The sequence below is a fragment of the Amyelois transitella genome, chromosome 4 (assembly GCF_032362555.1).
Source record: "Amyelois transitella isolate CPQ chromosome 4, ilAmyTran1.1, whole genome shotgun sequence".
NCBI classification, from domain to species: Eukaryota; Metazoa; Arthropoda; class Insecta; order Lepidoptera; family Pyralidae; genus Amyelois; species Amyelois transitella.
Genome location: NC_083507.1, coordinates 3565290 through 3585338, shown reverse-complemented (window position 1 = coordinate 3585338; position 20049 = coordinate 3565290). Strand labels below are relative to the sequence as shown.

Below are 20049 nucleotides of genomic sequence, written 5' to 3'. Positions count from 1 at the left end.
TGAAGGAAGCAAGCGTGTTACTTATGGTACTCGTACTTTATTTCGTAAAATCTATAATTTCATCGGAAATTAAGTCTTGGGAAATAGTTTTAGTCTTTAGTTACTTTTTGTGAAATAATTTTAACATTGTCCCGAAACGGCCCATTATAGGATAATGTGCAAAGAATTGTAAATTTCAATTTAAATATTGGTACCACCAGGTATCATGCTGACCTATTGTAAAAATTAAGAACACAATAAAGAATTGAATGGAATTTTAACTTTAACTAATTTTGTACGTAGTTAGGTATGCACTATGTCAAAGTATATACCTAACGGTGGGTTATAACGAAGTTGAAGCCTTTTGGCATGAAATTTACAAAGGTTCGAAAGTTAAGGCTGCCAAAGTGATGGATTATGGTTGATAGAGCGGAAGCGACTAAAGGCGTTTAAGTAGGTATAGGGAAAAGCTTTCCTTTTACACCACCGAAAAAAAAGAATAAGTTATATGTTATCTGCCTTTTATTTATAACTTTTAGCTATACTTGAGCTGGAATGCTTAAATTGATAAAATTCCTGTATCAGCGTGACGGAATGCTTTTTCCGATTTTCCCACTATCAAATCCTAGTCAAATACTACGTCTTTTGACCTGACTGCAAAAAGGGCGGACATCGGCAAAACTATTTTGAATGTTATTTTTTGTGTTCCTTACATTTTTTTACTATAATCATCATAATCATTTCAGCCGTAGGACGTGTACTGCTGAACAAAGACCTCCCCCCAATGACTTCCACCTCGCTTTGTTGGAAGCGATCAGCATCCGTTTCCCCGCAGACTTCAACGCTTTTACTGTAACGGAAGAGAAATGATTTTTATGAAGATACATTCGTATAAAAATATTTTTAATGTAAAAAAAATCACGTTTTATCTCTTACAAGGTAGACATAGTTAATTGCTTTAAATAGACCGAAAGGCGACGCTAAGCTGTATGACTTGATGTAATGGTACTATATTTCGCTATCACCAAAATATGAATGAATGAATTAATAGGTCAAGTAAAGCTTCCGATTTCGAGGGCCCCATTCGGTCTTAACGGTGTTGCCATTACATCCATTTAGAAAATGCCCTCATTAAGTAAATTGCCAGTTATAAAGAAAGAAAAACATATTGGAGCCAGTAATTTAATTGAATGAAAACATTGCGGCTCATGTCGACCTTTCCCTGGGTAAACTTTTACTTTTTAATTTAAAATTGGAGTGAGTAGGTACATTACATTTTGTTTTAAGTCTTGTTTTGAAAAGGGTTAATCCAAAGCCTGGTCAAGATAAAAATTAAACAAGTGTACCTCAGTAATTTAACTTCAAAATTATTTTTGTTCTGAAAGGAATTCACTATCTAATATCAAACCTAGGTTTTTGTAACCATCGTTTTATAATAAAACAAAAATTTCTAGCACAGAATTTTTATTCGACTTTTGAAAAACAAATCCATTTATTACGCCTACCCAAATAATCGAAATTACGTTGCGAAATTTCCTCCTCGTGATTTTGATTTTCCGCCGTGTGATTTATCATTTTCAATCTAAAGCCACGATATTATTAACATTTCTGTCAAAATAGAGATTCAACAATAGAAAGTCATTTTCCAATAGCAACAGGGCCATTGGAAACCCCCAATGTCCTTCTGAGGTATTATTTTTGGCGCGAGCACGATTGGGAGAGCCGGGTCGGGCGAGGTACCTCAGTGTGGGACGCGACCTGTTGACGTGAGGTTGCCAAGAGCGCGTATAGCCTATTTGCGGCGGCGGGACATTTCATAATGGAACGCTAATTCCAATTTTTAAATTTGAACACATTGTGTATTGGTAGTGGCCAGTATTAGGTTTTTTGTGATGTGAATTTTTTATTCGGATTTCTCTGGAGGTTTGTGACTAATGTAAGTGTTTGAATTATTAATATTTTAATTTCCTAGTTTATAAATCGAAACAAGGTATTAAGTGTATGAATAAAGAATCTGTTTGCTAGTTATGACTTAAAAAATGAATGTAGGTACCTATTTATTTAAATAATGAATACAAAGTTTCAATATAAATTATACGGAAATTTAATTTAAAAAAGTTACATATTTTCTCGAATTGATGAGTTCATCCACTAGGGTTGATAGAAACCTCTATTTCAGTAAAAACATCATACCTATCACCGCTTACGGCTGACCCTTATAATTTGCCGTCGGCAATTTGACTAAGTACTTACTTTAAATAACAAAAGAATTTAAAAGATATTTAATTATGTAATCCGTTATGAATAGTACTTTCATAAAATTCACAATTTATAATAAACCTAGCATTTGCATGCTGCTTTATTTGCTCCAAGTTTGTTTTTCAGTCAGTTGACTATTGATGTAAATTTGTGATAAAATACTTTCTCACAGGATAAATAAACAGGACGAATGCATGAACTGATCATTAGCATCCTCTCATTAGGTCAGGAGTAAAGTATCAACCGCATCAGTTCAGAATTTTGCTACAAAATCCGTTTTTGCTTTGATTTTTCTATGAATCACTGGGATATTTTATAAGAATTCAAGTTGTTTAGTACACGCCTACAAATCTTAGTTCAAGTTTACTTTGATTAAAAATATATATCTTAATGTAGCAATGTAGCTAAAATAACTTGGTTAAAATACAGGTGCTTTGATGGTGACGCTCCACTTTACTCCACCGATAAGAGTAAGCTCTCTTAAATTTAAGAAGAAGATGTTGACTATAAATGAAAAATAAAATGTTTGTGTACATTGTGGGTTGTATACATTTATTTACAATAACACAGGTTCGGTAAAAAAGTTTTATTTTTATCAAAAATTTATATTAGGTACTTATTCCTCTCTCTACCTACAAATAAAACCTACATGAGCTTCCCACTATGACCTTACCAGATTCGAGTGGGTTTTCGTTAGGTACATCTTGTTTACTTTCCTATGTAGAGTACGCGTTTGAATCTGCAGCTTTCAGGAAACAGTTAGTATACCAAGTTATAAGCAATATTAGTATAATATTGTTTTCTTTTCATCAAAGAGAGACAGGCACCTAAACAAACACACGCACATCGGGTTCATCAGCCCGCCACCTGTTACTCCCGCGCCTTCTTGTTTTCGGACGGTTTAATATTAATGCTTCACGTTTGGATATTTACGGCGTACGCCTACTAAATAAATGGAGAAACCATGTCTTCGGTAATTCGTGTTAAAACCCGTAACTTTGTACTCGAGTTGAAAGTTAAGATTTTTTTGATAATGGTAATAATGGTCAAAGTGAACTTTAAGTAAGTTGTAAGTGAAATAAGTTATTTTAGTTATTTGATAAGTATTAAATGCTTATTTTCGATTGCATCATCACCATCCTTGGAGAGAAGTCTGAGGTTGGGTGAGTTAGTTTATTATACGAAACGACTCCCGTCTTACCTCTGCATCCTTTGCAGGAGAACTAAATTGATACATGGCTATGGTAGGATTAAAACCTGTGAATTGAGCTTTTATTTATAGTGACGATCTGGTTAAAGGGAGGTAACCATTATACATCACTGATGCGCTCCAAACCTTATTATAGAATCTTTTAGTAATTGCAACCAAAACAGTTATCTTTTATTTTAATAACAAAACGCTTTCGAATTATTTTAAATTAATTGGCTTTCTCTATAGTTCATTACACAACAGTTATTAGGCTCCGGACTCCCTTATTACGGAATCACCCTTCGAGTAAATATGTATGTATGTATGTAGTAAATAAGTAGTAGGCAACCAAATTTACAGCTATCCCTCATTCCAAACATCACAACGCTAACGGGTTCTATCAAAACATACGTTCAAACCATATTCGGTAAAATATCAAATACAAATTAGGTGAGCCATATTTGCCCGCGATGCTTGCATATTCATGATTAATAATATAATTGTAACAAACTTCACACTCAGCCCTGCCCGGGTGTAGCAGGCTGAACTGCGAGCATTATCAAATTATACTCGGTTTGAGTTGACAGAATTACAAGTTTTGCTCATGTGATATGCGTGTAATGGAAATAGAAAGGTATTGTAACTTTGTCACACATGCATAGGCCTGACTGGAATCTCTTTTGGTCGCAAAATTATAATGTAATTTTACGGATTTATGTAGGTATCTAAGAAATGGTCAGAATAGGTATAAAAAATTGTATGCGTCAAATATATATGTATTTTATTTCATTCTGTTTTAAAACTTCATTGAAAAACAAAAAGCATTAAAGATTAGGTTCTCACTTTATTGTAAGCAATATTATTGCGGAAATATTATTAGTTAAACAATACGTATTTAAAATTATAAATAAGAAAAAATATATAATGAAACTAAACAAATAATAGAAAAGATTTGTGTTTTTGTTTCCAACAAAATACCTCAAATACCTTGTGCCGTGTGGTTCCCGGCACCAATAGAAAAAAGAATAGGATCACTCCATCTCTTTCCCATGGATGTCGTAAAAGGCGACTAAGGGGCAGGCTTATAAACTTAGGATTCTTTTATTCTTTTCTTCGATGGGCTAGCAACCTGTCACTATTTGAATTTCTATTCTTTCTTAAAGCCAAATACCTGAACGTGGCCTATCAGTCTTTTCAAGACTGTTGACTCTGTCTACCTCGCAAGGGATATAGACGTGATTATACGTATGCATGTATGAAATACCTCAAAAATAGTTGATATTTAAAGCGAGACAAAAGAGGGATTCCGAAGTAATAAAGGTTACGAAATAATAAAGAATATAGCGCAATTCATTAGTTAAGTTTCGTATAAGAAAGTGAGTTAACTTTCAATAAATTAAAAATGTTATAAATACAAGTATCGAACAGATTGGGCTGTAGTTTACTCAATGATAATAATAGATAATACTTAATGATAATAAATATATTCGTTTTTCTTAAAGTAGTTCTGTTTCATAACATGGAAGACCTTTAATCCTGTAAAATTAGCTTTCGTGGGAATTTCAAAAAATCCTAAGCGAATGACTCATGACCACATACATGTTTTGTTTATCTTATTAGTAAACATAACGTTATACACTCAGTTCTGTTCATATAAAAATTTAAGGGCTTTTTTATACGGGACAATACAGTATTTGTCAAAAAATTACAAACTACCTACGCACTTAGTAGTTTGAAGCTTGAGGCTATTTTTTGAGACTCCAGGCCTAGTTATAAAGTAACCTCTTAACGAAGTTTATATAAAAAAATCTATTATGTTCACGTCTGACTTTATATCTACGTTATCTAGAGTAGTCTGGACAATCTGGTTGACGCAACACTACATTAATAAACCCAGGTTAAAATACACGATGTATAGTGAACGTGATATGGCTTATCTATATCAGAGTGCCAAAGTTTACTGGTCCCTGTTAGGCCAAAGGGCAGAATTTATTATCTTCTTTCATACCTTTTGTTCATACTGTTTCTCTTTTCGCGTAGATGGCAAAAGTCAAGTAAAGAAACGACAAACTTTGGATTCCTCATTAGGCAATATGCCTTATACTTATTATCTCAATTTCATCATTAAAGATAAGAGTAATATGTGTGTAAATATGTAGTTATGTAGCTTTATATATTTAATTTGGGCGTGCAGAACTGATGTGAATGATACTCCATCAGATATAATAGAGAAATGAAATCAGAAATACGCGACGTACAATGTACAAGTACACTTCAAACGAATATCGTATCGATTGGCGCGGCCAGTTCAACAGGCGAGATAAAATACGTAGAATGCAGAAATTATTTATTTTACGAATGTTATATAGAGCTCTCGTTTTAAATAAAAATAAATTTTAATCCGGGGTTCGTAGATCTTCAATATTCTAGCCTTTTCATTAAATTTTTTCAGCTGTTTCTCTTCCCGTGAGGATTGTATCTGTCAATCAAAGAAAGAGTTATATAAACTTGGCATTCTTCATTTAGACGATGGGCTAGCAGTCAGTCATTGTATAAATCTCAATTCCATTATTAAGGAATGGCTGAACGAAATTCAGTCTTTTCGAGATTGTTGGCTCTGTCTACCTCGTGAACGATAAAGTATTATATAAATATATGTACACACGTATGTTAATGATTTTTTTCAGTCAAGTTGTGATAATGTTTCAAGGCTCACGCTCATCAGAAGAGACTAATTTCCATAAAGACATGATCAGGACCTAAGATCTAGAATATATTACTCAGTGCTAGCGCCGCGTGAGACTTCGCTTTTGTATAACAACGATAGATGTATATATATGTGTATCTTCATGTATACAAGCTTTCGAATTATACCTATAGTAATAAAATTATGATGTTCGTATTTCTGTTGCACTCACATTTTGTGTTGTAAGTATTTTAATATTCAATTTATGACTGTCATATGTGAGTTACTCGTTCACCCAAAACAGATGTTTATTGGCCATTATTTATCTACGTTTATGTTTACGGTTTATTACCTTTACGTTAAGCCAAAAACAGTAAAACAACCTGATAACTTGGCCCTTAAATAAGAAGAATAGGGTTCAAATTTGCGTGCAGTTAAGTAGCAGTGATGCCTGACTCATTTTACTTAGATTGATTATAATGTAAGGATGTGAACCCAGTTTATTATTTGTTTTTTTTTTTTAAATCGATATAGGATATATAAAATGTATCAAGAGTTATAATTTTTGTTTATAATTATTGTTGCAAAACAAAAATGTACATTTGAATTGTGGCGTACTGACGGCCTCTTTGGCGCAGCGGTAATAAGCTTGTCTGCGACACCGGAGGTCCCGGGTTTGAATCCCGGTCAGGGCATGATGAGAAACAAACTTTCTCTGATTGGTCTGGGTCTTGGATGTTTATCTTTATGAGTATTTATTATAAAATTTTCAAACTTACTTCGAGGCAAACTCAATTTTAGTAATTTCTCGCGTATATATTTATTTTATTTATTATATATGTACAGAAAATGTACCTATAAAAATATACCTTTTGATTTTGTCAACTAACACATGCCATTTTGACGGATACCGATTTTTGTGTTTTATTACTGATGTTTTTATAGATCGTTTAATAACTAAGTAGACAATGATCGGATTCAGAATTCAATAGTTGATTTTGAGCTCGACATAGCTATTCGCAGAATAATATAGCTGTAACATACATTATATACATATATACATAATTGAAGTGTAATCAGTTAATGAGCACGTGTCCTCAGCTCTCATAATTGAGGTTATCATGGTCGGTTACCAAACACTGAAACTGATGGGCAATGTAGGAGGCTGCACGAGTATATACAGTAGAATAACAACCATGATCCATTTTTGAAACGAAATAGTCCAAATGTCGTTTCAATTTTATTTCAGTTTCCCTCCAGAATATATAATTACAGAGCATTTTTATTTCAATAATAATTATTTTATATTTCACTAAAAGCAGTAAAAGCAAAGCTACTAATAGGAATTTCTCGTAAATTTACCAAACGGATTCCAAAAACTGCCAGCCGCATGCATTTCAACCTTCTTTTTTGTTTCAGGTGAAGTGGTGTAAAAATATCAATGTGGAGTGTTGGAAATGTGTAGTGTGTGAGTGAGTTGTGGAAGTGTCACACGGGAGCGCAGTGGACGGCGGCGGCCGCAGCCATGGCGAGGAGTTGACGACTGTGGCCCGCCGCGCCTCACGCCGCTCGACCACTCGCGAGACAGGTCAGTCTGCTTCTCTCACCTTCACCGAATGTGCAATACATTAAGTATTTTGTGCAATATTTTAATCATACTAGTTAATTTTATGTCGAATTAACACTGAACACTACACAAAAATTTAAAGGTCTTTCCCGATATAACTTACGATGGCTTGCATACTAAACGGTTTGTTTCAAAACTTCGGAGTTGCTGGACATCTAAGAATTCATGCTAACTTGAGATGTTTGAGGTAACTGAAAGGCAAAATAACTAGCAAATGATACACTTAATACGTCAATGTGGAGTGTTGGAAATGTGTAGTGTGTGAGTGGGTTGTGGAAGTGTCACACGGGAGCGCAGTGGACGGCGGCGGCCGCAGGAGTTGACGACTCTGACAGGTCAGTCTGCTTCGATTACCAACTATCTGACGAAAGTACTTTTAATATTGAGTTCACCAATTGTGCAATACAATAAGTATTTTGTCCAATACTGATTTAATGTCGAATTTACAATAAACACTATACAAAATTTTATTGGTCTCTCCCTTCATTGCTTAAAAAAATTGAGGTCGCTGGACACAAAAACTTATGCTGATTCCAGATAAACGAGGTGACTGGTCGTCAAAATGTTTTAAATTGGAAGGCACAGTGAGAAACGCTTTTATATAAAACAACTACCGGCTTTATATAAACTTAAAAGACGTTCAATATTCTTTATCCGAAACCAATTTATTTTATGTCTGACGCGAATCAGGATAAATAGAAAACACAATGAATATTCATAATTATCTGGTTTTCAACGCAAAAAATCGATAAGGTTGACACTGCTTTAAGATGTACGAGTATTGTCTAATTTTTTAAGCTTTTAAGATGGTAGTGAAGTAAAAATATCAGTGAATGAAAGTTCTTATTCTAATACTAGCTGTTGCTCGCGACTTTTTTCTCAGATAAATGAAAATAACTTTCTATCTGTGTGACTAAGTAAAAAGCTGACCCCTTGTATTGTACCCTTGGAGGGGTGGAGGTATAATTTTTTGTATACCCGATTTTAAGTCGGACCAAGTCATACACATCTGAGTTAATGGCATTAAAATTGGAGCAAAAGTTTTCGCCTGATGCCAGTACAAACATACAGACAGGAATAAAAATAAAATACATTTTTGGCTTCCGTTGGTCTAATCAAGATCCCATTCATCGATTTTTTTGCCAATATCTTTAAAGAACAGATGACGGTCAGTTACGATTTTATTACATGGATATGTATGGATTTTTATAGGTCGCAAAAGTATCATCGTAGGTGTATCTTTAGATTGCGTTCAAATACTTGAAATTATTCTCTGCGATTATAAGAGTGGCCATCCCTTACTTTAAACAAATAATGTTATAATAAAGAGCCTTGGACTTAGCCTAACTAATTTATTGTTGTTGCTACGAGAGTCGTAGCGCTCAACTTTCGTAGCTACTGATCGTAGGAGCGTCGTAGGCGTATCTTTAGATTGCGTTTAAATACACTTTAAATTATTCTATACCATAATAAGAGTGGCCGTCACTCTTTTAAATATATATTATTATAAAATTATAAATATTCATAATCTTACAAAAAACCTAAGCCTAGCTTTTCTTTTGTACTCGCTACGAGAGTCGTAGCACTCGACTTTCGTAGCCACTGTTCGTAGTAGTGTCGTAGGCGTATCTTAAGATTGCGGTTTAATATAAGGTCCAATACACATAAAATTATTCTCTTTGTAAGAATGCTTATAATTGCGACCATAAGTGGTACAAATAGTATTATATAGTCCTTCCTGTGAAATATTAGCTCAGTCTGCTGATCCAGGCGTAGATACGTTAGTTATATGGCGTATCTTTTTTCTAAATATGCGTACATAATCACGGCTTTATTCCTTATGGGGTAGGCGGATACAAGAATCTGTAAATTAAGATTCAGTGATTTTTTTAACCTATAAGTAAATTAAATATATGTATGTATATTCTATAAGTAAATTAAATATTATAATTAAATATATACAAAAAAAGCACTTCTAAAATAAAATACGAGTACCATTTAAAATTTAATACCTAAAGCCGCCACGTTAGCGTTTAAATTCAAAATGGTCGCGATAAGAAACAATTTCCATGTACAAGCGGCTCACACACGCCTCGAAGATGATTACGGGAGCAATCTCCATACACTGCGTATTTTAATATATTTTCCCTTTAACTTTAGTCAGCATTTTCAAATCCGATTCGTAGTAATTTTGAAAGGAAATCTGACAGGGACGGGACCAATTTCCCGTCAGCTTCAGAAAAAAACTCATGTGATATGTGAATATTTTGGTAAATATATAAAAATATTCTTAAATTTTCTTAAACGTATAAATAAATGTGGTTATTGACAACTGATTGATTGACACATTAACGCACATTCTAAACAGCTGGGTCTAAGATTTGAAATTTGGCATGTAGGTTCCATTGCACATAAATTATACCCAAAATAACTTATCCTTAACTTATCAGGTGATGTACAAAATGCGGTCTTATCACATTATGCAATCTCCTCCAGGCAACTAAAATATATTTTAAATACGACATTTAGATTGTTAATTACTTCTTCACAGCTAAGCTACTGAACTGATCTTTATGAAATTTTGCTTACATATAGCCGCGTTTCCCGCTGGCTAGTATACTAGAAATAAAATAGTTTATACGATAATACATGTTCCTTTTAATTTATGTCAGCATTTTGAAACCCAATTCGTAGTAAATTATTTTGACAGGGAATCTGACTGGGATGGGAAGAAATTCGCGAGGACGTGCGTTCGCTCCAGAAAACTTGTAAGACGTGAATGTTTTGGTAATACGCTGCCAATTGTATTATTATAAGAATATTTTATTTGCGAGGACATTTTTTTCTTTTATGTAAACTTGCCTGTTTATTTATAGTTCATTGAACTGAAAATCTACAATTATATAGTCGATTTTGTCATTTCATTGATTATGAATTAGTAACAATGGACCTCCAGCTTTGAAGCTTATGGTGCAACAGGCATGTGAAAAAATAAATACTTTTTAAATTTTATTTTTGTACTAAGTAATAATAAGTATATTTTATCATTACCGTGAAGGTAGACGTTATAGAGAAAAAAATATTAAATACTGATGGTTATGGATATAACCATCAGTATTTAATATTTTTTTCTAAAACAAGTAAAACATGTCATTAGACAAAAGCTCCAACACAGGAACAACCCGCAAGGTGCAGTGCATTTAGTGCTGTTAAATCAAATTAATAATATTACAAATAATTTGCACTATAGCTTTAAAGTTATTTCCTCTTCTTCCATTTCCATTGTGGATATGAAAGAACTTTTTTTTTTAGTAACGGTTAGTACAGTTAAGTACTTTGATAAAATAATCCCCACTTATGGTACCTTCCCAGAGTAACAAGAAGCGCCTAAGGGCTTCTAAAAGTATTTCTATAAGAGCCGCCTGAAAGTTAATGACGAATCCAATAATCATTATTTTGGCGCAGAATAGCCGTTTCCATTCTGTTTCGTTTCCGTGAGACTTTTAAACTTGCTACGATTTTTACAGACTTTCTCGCTTTCCCGACTTTCATCACTCTCTTTTCACACGCTCGACGATTCCTCCGAGTTCCACATTTAAATTCTATAAGCTGTATGCAATAGTATTTCTGCACATTCGGTAATGTATACTACAACGTTAGGCTTGTCAAATCAGTCATGTGGCTTTCGTGTGAGCTGATTGGCTTTTGGATTACAGGAACAGGTTCGCTTTATGTGTCGGTGAATCGAAAACACCACAAATGTTGGATAGATTAAATTGTATGGTATGCCTTTGTCGTATTAAATAATAATGCATGGATTATTATTATATTGTGTGTTAACGATATCGCTAAATTTATGCCTCTTAAAATAGAAAAGGCTCCCGATATAATTTCTCAGCTTGGGGTTAAATTTGATCGATAACATATGCCTCAAAATATTTTTTTTGAGAGATTTAATACTCGAGAGTTATTGAAGGGGTGTAATAAGTAAATATCGCTGGTGCTTTTTTAATTTCATTTAACATATTCAGAAGAAAATTTTTATTTTAAAATGAAGTAACATAGACTCAAAAGCCGTTGCGGATAAAACCCATGCTGGAGTCATACATAGTTTGACAAAGTGGGACCGCGCGTATGCGGTTTTACGGCCCTTCATACGAGCCGCTGATTTCACATTCGGCTCTAGTGACTTATTTAGAGAATGTATACACTAGTAGAGTAGTCAATTGTCAGATTCCTGGATGTATACCGATGTATTTTGAAAATTGGAGACCGAAGAGGATGGAGCAAGTAGATTTTCTGCTGTAACGTGCGTTGTCTTGAGACTCTTCTTAGCGCAGTGGAAATATGTTTCTTTTTATGTTTTTGAAATTTGGCGCCGCGGCCCACATCGGTGCGAATGACCCTTGAGGGAAATGCTTTTTACTTTGCACTTGCCGGTATGTGGTCGCTATTCTAGAATCTTCTTGTCCCAATCTGTCTTTTTTTTGCTACTTCAGCTTATTTGTATCGGATCAGTATTATGTAACTACATCAATTTTCATTTCCTTTTCACTGGTATTAGGTCAGAATACTAACCCAATTTGAATGAAACGATAGAATTGCTGAAAGCCCGTATACCAACCTCAACGAAATAGGAGTAAAAAGTTGACATGTTGAAATATCGCGCAATCTACATTCAACTGTACTTTTATGAAAGTTATGCGTATTGACGACTGCTGTTCCGTAAAACGGCAGAAATTTTGATTAGCTCTGATTTGGATAAATGCACTGAAAACTGTGAATACAAAAATGTTTCTTTGAAAACATTCCTTACAGACCTCCTTAAGAGTAGATATAGCGACATATATAGTAACAAGTAAAAGAAGTAGATATATAATGAGATTTAAAAATAGTCCTTCGACTTAAAGAATATTTATAAGTACCTAGTAGTATAAATAATGCCTGTTTACATATTATTATTGGGGTTATTTGTACGAATATTTAAAGTATAGTGACTGAAAAGCTGATTGTAGAAAAATATAGACATTCTCAAAGTTTTTCAAAAATTTGATAAATTCGACGAAAAGACGTTCGATTGACAAGAAATGCCATATTGTATTAAGTCTACCCCACTCTGGACTTTTTTTACGTGCAAAAAGCTTAAATAAATAAATATTGACAATGTTATTGATAACTTGCTATCTTAGAATCACAATCATCGATCGTCTAGTATACAGTTAGAGCTTCCATCACTGAATAGCTTCGTAGTCTTTGAATTGATTGAAAGCTTCTAGGAATCCAGAATACGGTTTCCCGATACATATTAGGGCGATCAGAGAGGATCGAACTTCGAAGACAATCTCGTTATGTACTTACTGAATTCCCGACCGTTTATTATTGCATTCTATAAGTTACATGGTGATAAAAGTTAAAAGTACAGACGAAAGAATGGGCTTTGACAGACAATTAGGCAGATTAAAAGAGGTTGCAAACAATATATTATTTATCATTTCTTTTTTTAAATTTTATTTCTTGTATAAATCAAAAGGTATAATTAAAAATTTAGACAATATTTGTCAGTATCACAATCTGATGTTTGTGTTGATCATTGAATTACCAAATGATTTCTTAAGAAGCAAGTAACCTTACTTATTATTAAGTGTCATTACGCATTTTGTAATTAGTGGTATTAAGTCAGTGTCTTTGAAGTAGAAATAAATCTGACTTATAAATCAAAAGAATCTTCAAATTTTTAAGCTACTCTTCTACAAATCCTGGATGGTGTTGTGTTCTAAGTGCCTGGTCCATAAACCTGTCAACAAGCGGAGATTACTGGTCTATCCGACAGTAAGTAATCGACTTCGGATCCATTTCAATAGCTTTAGATCCATATGTTTGATATGTGAATGTGAATACCACAGTCAAGACAAAAGCAAATAGAAAGACCTTATCAACACCCATAACATCACGTCTTGCAATCAGGCAGTCAAATGCATTTTAATACTTCATAAAAATAATGGAAATAATACAATTATTCAGATTTCTATTCCCTATATAGATAGAAATCACTAAACGATTAGATACTAAAACCCATACGAGTGGATCATTTTCTTTCCAAGTTCCCGTCGTTTATCTCTTTTACGACATATATATGTGGTAATTTCTTACAAGTGCCGGCAATATATAAAACAGTTTATTTCCCTAACTCCCTTAACTTTGCAGAATTCCCTATGTTGTTTTTTCATCCCGTTAAAGCATTATAAGGCAAGCATTCAAAAAGTGTCATTAATTTTAAGGTATTCCCATCCTCCTATGCTTTGGGGCCGTCAGTTAAGATTTCTCTCTCTTTCTCATCCAATCTTGGGTATCCACAGTTTCAATTTTAGAACGCATCGCATATGAACACTAACTACTTAAATCTATATACGTACATAGAATTCTTCTGTTTCTGAATGAATGACTGACAAAAGCCCACAACCCGAACCATGGGTACAGAGAACCGCGTGAACAGGAATTAACGGGAATTTTTAATTCACGCGTCCACTAGTCCAGAACGAAATAGTGTGACTCAGACAAGAATCCTTGATATAAGTATGTGATTTGATACTGTTAAGGTAACCTAATCTTAACAACTCTGCCATCGCCGACGATCTTATATAATTGTCAAGATATATATAGGATGACTGTTAACTCATTAAGGAGGTCCCAATGTTAATTGGTTGTTAGCTACCTGACACCGTTGCTAGGCTGAAGGAATTAACAATACGGCTTTGTAAGTGATACATATTGAAACTGAACTACAGTAGAAACGCAAATAATATAGATTTCATCCTTTATTATAGACTTTTATATATTTTTTTACTAAAATATTTTATAAAATGAATGTCACTTATTAAAAGGCAATACTTTTATAAAATATTTTAAATTATGCTCTTGCTCGACTACAATACGAGTATGTTGATCTCGTCCAAGAACACATACATAAAATTGTAATTACCACCGCGTTAATACGCTAATAGATGACATAATATGAGTCGAGTACAAGAAGCAAGCTGCTAGCGACAGAGCAATTACCGCGGGATGACGGCACGGCGATGGATTATAATGCACTCTGCACAAAGCCTGCACTTACGCCCGTAATACTATGAACAAAGCAAGGGTTGACACTAGTGTTTTACCGCACAGGTACGAAACAATGTTTGATTAACAGAACTTTTGAAAATCGAAGCCCCGGTCGATTTCATGGTTATATCTAGAAAAAAAACATGTTTAAGAATTCATAAATTTAACAAATTAAATATGTAAAGTCAATCAAGTTTAACTTTATATAAATAACTTTAAATAAAATTAACTATATAGTTTGTATCGCAGAATAGACTACAACGAATGAGCACTAAAATGTAAAGGTATTTTTAAAACTACAATAGTATCTACTACATTTTTAATTGCATAAAGCGTTTGTCATTGTGTATAAGACATTTTGTGGAACACAGTCATGACCCATTCGTAGCGTCGCACAATGTTCACATACTGACTGACGGGTGATATATCAAAATTCATGCGACATCTTAGACAAAAGGAAGGTGTAAAAGATTAAACGCATAACGAATTTCCCAGGAGAAGTAGGGCTGAACATCCCTAATTCGTTTACTTGGTCTTCATTCATCAATCAATCTTTTTACGCAAATATCATTACAGTTTAGGGTACTCTTGTATGGATTATTGTCAGAAAAAAAATATACCTACCTAGTACTTTCAGTGGTAAATATATCATAAATTAATGAAAAAATGTACGAGATATGTATCTACGAGATTAAGTACCAATATTTCTAAATTTGCAGCCCTATGTAGTTGTAACACTACTGACTCCGGTCTCGTTCCCTTTCCTTCGCTGGGCGTGACATCTCACGTCGCGTACACTACTGATAGTCAATATCTCATATTTACGAGAGAATGTGCAAATTTCCCTTAAGTTGCAGCCCTATAGTTGTAACACTGGCTCACTCGTGTCTCGTTCACTTTCCACGACCGCTGGGCGTGACATCTCACGTCGCGTGTACTACTGACGGTTAATATCTTACAGCTTGAACGCTTGCCAAAACACGTGAATATTGAAAATGTAATAATACTAGAATGGACGGTAGGAAAATATTATAAAATGTAGAAGGATTTTCGTGGTCTAAGGGCGAACTACACGATTCCCGCGGGGATGGCAGTTAATGTGTTCTTTTGTCTTTTTCTTTATAGCGTAATTCATAAACCCTTAAATTAGGTTATAATGGCCAAAATTTATTGATTTGGAAAAGCTTATTTTATGTTATGACTTTCATTGACCCATATTATTCTCAGTAAATTCAAGTCATAGGTTCTCGTAAATATTAGTAATAGAAATCTGTGATTCAAATGGACGTAGGTACCTCTTAAGTCATACTCAGTAGATAATCTAAAAATATTTTTCTCGGGAAAATAATCTCGATGTTTCTTTTGAGAGTTGGTTTGAAACGAACGAACGCTTTTACTTGGAATTCAATTTATAAAATGACTACCTTTTTCATCACTAGTGCCATTGAATAAGGACTGTTTTATCATATAAAAGCATTTTATGATTATCATGTTATAACGATGTATACAGGGCTAATTAGGGCTTGAGAGTCTTCTTTAAGGCGTTGTTAAATTATATTTTGTATGTAGTAGTTGTATAAATATATTTTTTTTTAGTTTGCTCATGAAAACATAGACGATTTACATCGACTATATGTTTTCTTACGATTACAACACTTGGTACTTTTAAAATAACTTTATTTCTAAAGGCATCAACAATCGACTTCCATTTTAATTTAGGGCTTAATATAACTCTGTCATGTCTAAGTCTTATGCAAAAACCTTTATTTGTAACTACTCACCGTGAAATGTTCATAGAAAATGAGTATCATAATTTTGATAACATATAATTAACTATGTTCATACAAAAAAAAAGTTCCTCAATTTAGCGTTTGAGCTGTGAAAGCATAACAAACAAACATGTAGACTGGTAAACTATCGGACAGACAGACAGGCTTTTGCCTTCATAATATTAGTGTGGATGGAAAGTACGGGCATAAAGCCAGTTGTAAAAGATTTTGATGCGATAACTTTTCAGACTTAAACTTTGAACAATTAACTCCTTTATAACTATTGATTTTCAGAATAAAGAGATGAAGTTGCAATTTTCTTATATTTTTTTTGTCTTACGCCATTTGTCGGGCTAATTAAGGATCCGTCTCCGAATGTTAATTACGCTCGCTTGCCGACACTGGGTCTTTCCAACCAACAAAAAGAAAATATTTTGTCACGGAGTATCCTTTCGTCTCGTATTATTCGTGGTTAAAAAATTTATTATGGGGTAAAACGATCAACGACAATGTTTGGATTAATATTTTTATTTTGTTTAATTTCACATAAAAATTAATGAAACAATATTTAAAGTTAGCCTTTGCCTGTGGCTCCGCTTGTATATATTGTCATTTATCGAAAGTCTAGCGGAAACATCACTATTTTCTCTATGTATGTGCCAAGTAATATGATAATAATATAATGCAGAGACCGTGGCAAGTAGAAAGAGGTAGTCTCTGCCTACCCCTCCGGGAAAGAGGCGTGATTTTATGTATGTGATTGTGTATTTTATGAAGATTGGTCAAGTAGATAAAACGTGAAGACTGGACAAAAAAAAAAGCAAACACATTTAACTCCAAGTGTATAATATTAGAATGGATTATCTTAAATCTATTCAGGTCTGTTGAACCTTTCACTCTTTAAAGTTTTTACACTAGTATGTTTGTATACATACATATATTACGGACCCTACAGTCACGGTCATATAAGAGGTATTCATGGGGCCGAAGTTAATATGACCTCTTCATGTCGTTTTCGGTCTCAATAATGCCCTTTAGTGCCAGTTATTCCAAAAAGGAGGTTGCCGTACTTATAGTTATATTGGTATAGTTCACGTTATGAAGTAAGTACAAGATTAGTTAAAAATGCATAAAAAAATCTCTAAATTGAGACAGACGATAACCAGGTGCATGTTTGCCTGTGTAATAGTTGATAGTATAATGATTTAAAATTTAAATCGTTCAACATCAAAATGAAAACCTATAAAATTATAGAGTTTAAGAGAAATGAATAAACACCGAAGTCGGAATATAGTCTACACTGTATGTAGATTAATATAGTTCTAATTAATGACCTGTTAAGAATCGAAGATAGTTTTTCCATCTACGAGTATGATTATGTACGTATTATAAAGAAGGCTAAATTATATTGTTGCACATATTTTTACAAATAAAAATTAAAAACAATAACATTTAATATTCATTTCATTAAGTTTCACAAATGTTAAAATTTAATTAAACCGGAAGTTTCAGCTGAATGGCCCGCATCACAATAAATTAATTCGAAATCAGTGCCATATTCGTTAATTTGCAACAAATTAAAGAGTAATTTCATTACCATAATTGAATTCGTAAATTTTTATGATGTACAATTCAAAGCTTCACATGCCATGTTTTGTGCAGCTGCTTTTCTTTCCATGATAATTGTAAGATTTAATCAAGGGACCATTCCCTAATAAGCTGTTCTACTTTTAGGCGACCGCTACCTCCTGTCACTTTTTGAATCTCAATTCCACCATTAAGCTGGTGAGAAGATCTGGCTGGGTGCTTGGCAACGCTCCGGGCACCTGTTGCCTAGGCATCCATCCCCACCCGTTCCCCCTATTCTTAGGGTGGGATGGCGTTTATTTGTTGATAAGAGATTTTCAGTGTGCATTCAGTATAGAAAATCAAGATGGTGCGAGTAAATGAATAGCAAATCCATCATTTCATAACGTACATATTATAATGTCCCCCTTTTTTTTCTGTAATCTCGGAAAGTTGTGGAAGTTTATTGTTTTTAATTCCCTCTTTGTTTTGCTGTTTTTTATAAAAAATTAATTACCTCTATTTTCAAAAAATACCAATTGTAAGTAAGATGGTGGTACACCCAAGTTTTATTATATAGCTTGTAATCGAAACAAATTAATATTTTTCTTTTCGTAAAACAAAAATTTGTTTTACTCTAAAGTCAAAAGATTACACAAATTTCGTATAATGGATTCCCTCAAATCTACTGAATTATATCCAACAGCGTCTAGGGATTAAGGAATTAAGGATGTCAGTAGCTTTAGCATTGATTTTTATAAATGGAGCATTGTATAATTATTTATTTAAATCTGACTTTGTACCTTTTGTTAAAAAAAAAACTTACAAATTTCCGTTCCCGCGGAAATTTTGGCAAATTCTTGCACTCCTAGACCACCTAAAGTACAGCATCACCCTGACCACGTAAGGAACCTACATGCTGAATAAAAATTAAATCTCTTGGCCCAGTGGTTTGGGCTGTGAGTTGTCTGTCAGCCAGTAAGTCCATAACGGAGGAGTTTTTTTTTGTATAAAAATTACCCGTTAGAGAAAAGCCGCCGTTTTCCCTATAGAGAAAAGCAGGGACAATTTTTAACTTCATTCTTTATCACGATTCCTGCTTACTTCTTTTGCTTCATCCGCCTTCATAGAAACTTCATTATTATAGGTACTTTCGGTCTGACCTTTGAACTTCGCCGTTTTTAGATAGGTAGGTTTATTTATTACATTTTACACCTACACGCATGCCTAAGGCGACATTTATTTACTATGACCTGAATTTATAGATATATTTTCAATTTTTTCCTGCCCTAAGTAATTCGACCGCCCAGGGAGATACTCGCCGGTAGAACCTCGATGCGAAGATATTTTGGCGTGACGTTTATTGGTTTTATTCGTGGGACAATTCATTACTTTGCGGGAAAGTGTCGTCTCCATAAGACAGAAAAAAAGGTTCTGTTGAAATTTGAAGGAAAACCTTATAAACCCTTACACGTAAGGTGTAGGCGACTACTTTTTAAATTATGTATGACATATACAACGTTTAGCAATTGAAAATGATTCGCTATAATTAATTCTATTAGCTTACGAGGATAAATTTAAACGTTAGATCGAAAATGAAAGATTTTCGTGAGATACATTCGCCAGTTATAAGCACTTTTTTATGTTTACGGTAAAATAGAATAAAAATAAATTCCCCTCCGTGCCGGTTGTGTAAAAGGGATTACGACGCGACGCGACAAAATACGGGTCTTTTGATATTCATGTCATCTTTGAGTCCACTCTTTTTCATTAGCTCTCGGACCCTTACTTGTTAAAAGGATTTCACGAAACCATAATTTAATTAAGGCGAAGCCAGAGTAGTTATGCGGTATTTAATATAGGAAGAGGC

At 33.8% G+C, this 20049-nt stretch overlaps 1 protein-coding gene across 1 annotated transcript in view; it reads left to right on the top strand.

The window, feature by feature from the left end:
* Positions 1-20049, top strand: part of LOC106129368 (voltage-dependent calcium channel type A subunit alpha-1) — a 139797-nt gene that overhangs the window by 10717 nt on the left and 109031 nt on the right. Inside the window, exon 2 of the mRNA XM_060954728.1 lies at positions 7533-7701. The gene's annotated coding sequence lies outside the window, so the exon portion shown is untranslated. The remainder of the gene's footprint in view (positions 1-7532; positions 7702-20049) is intronic.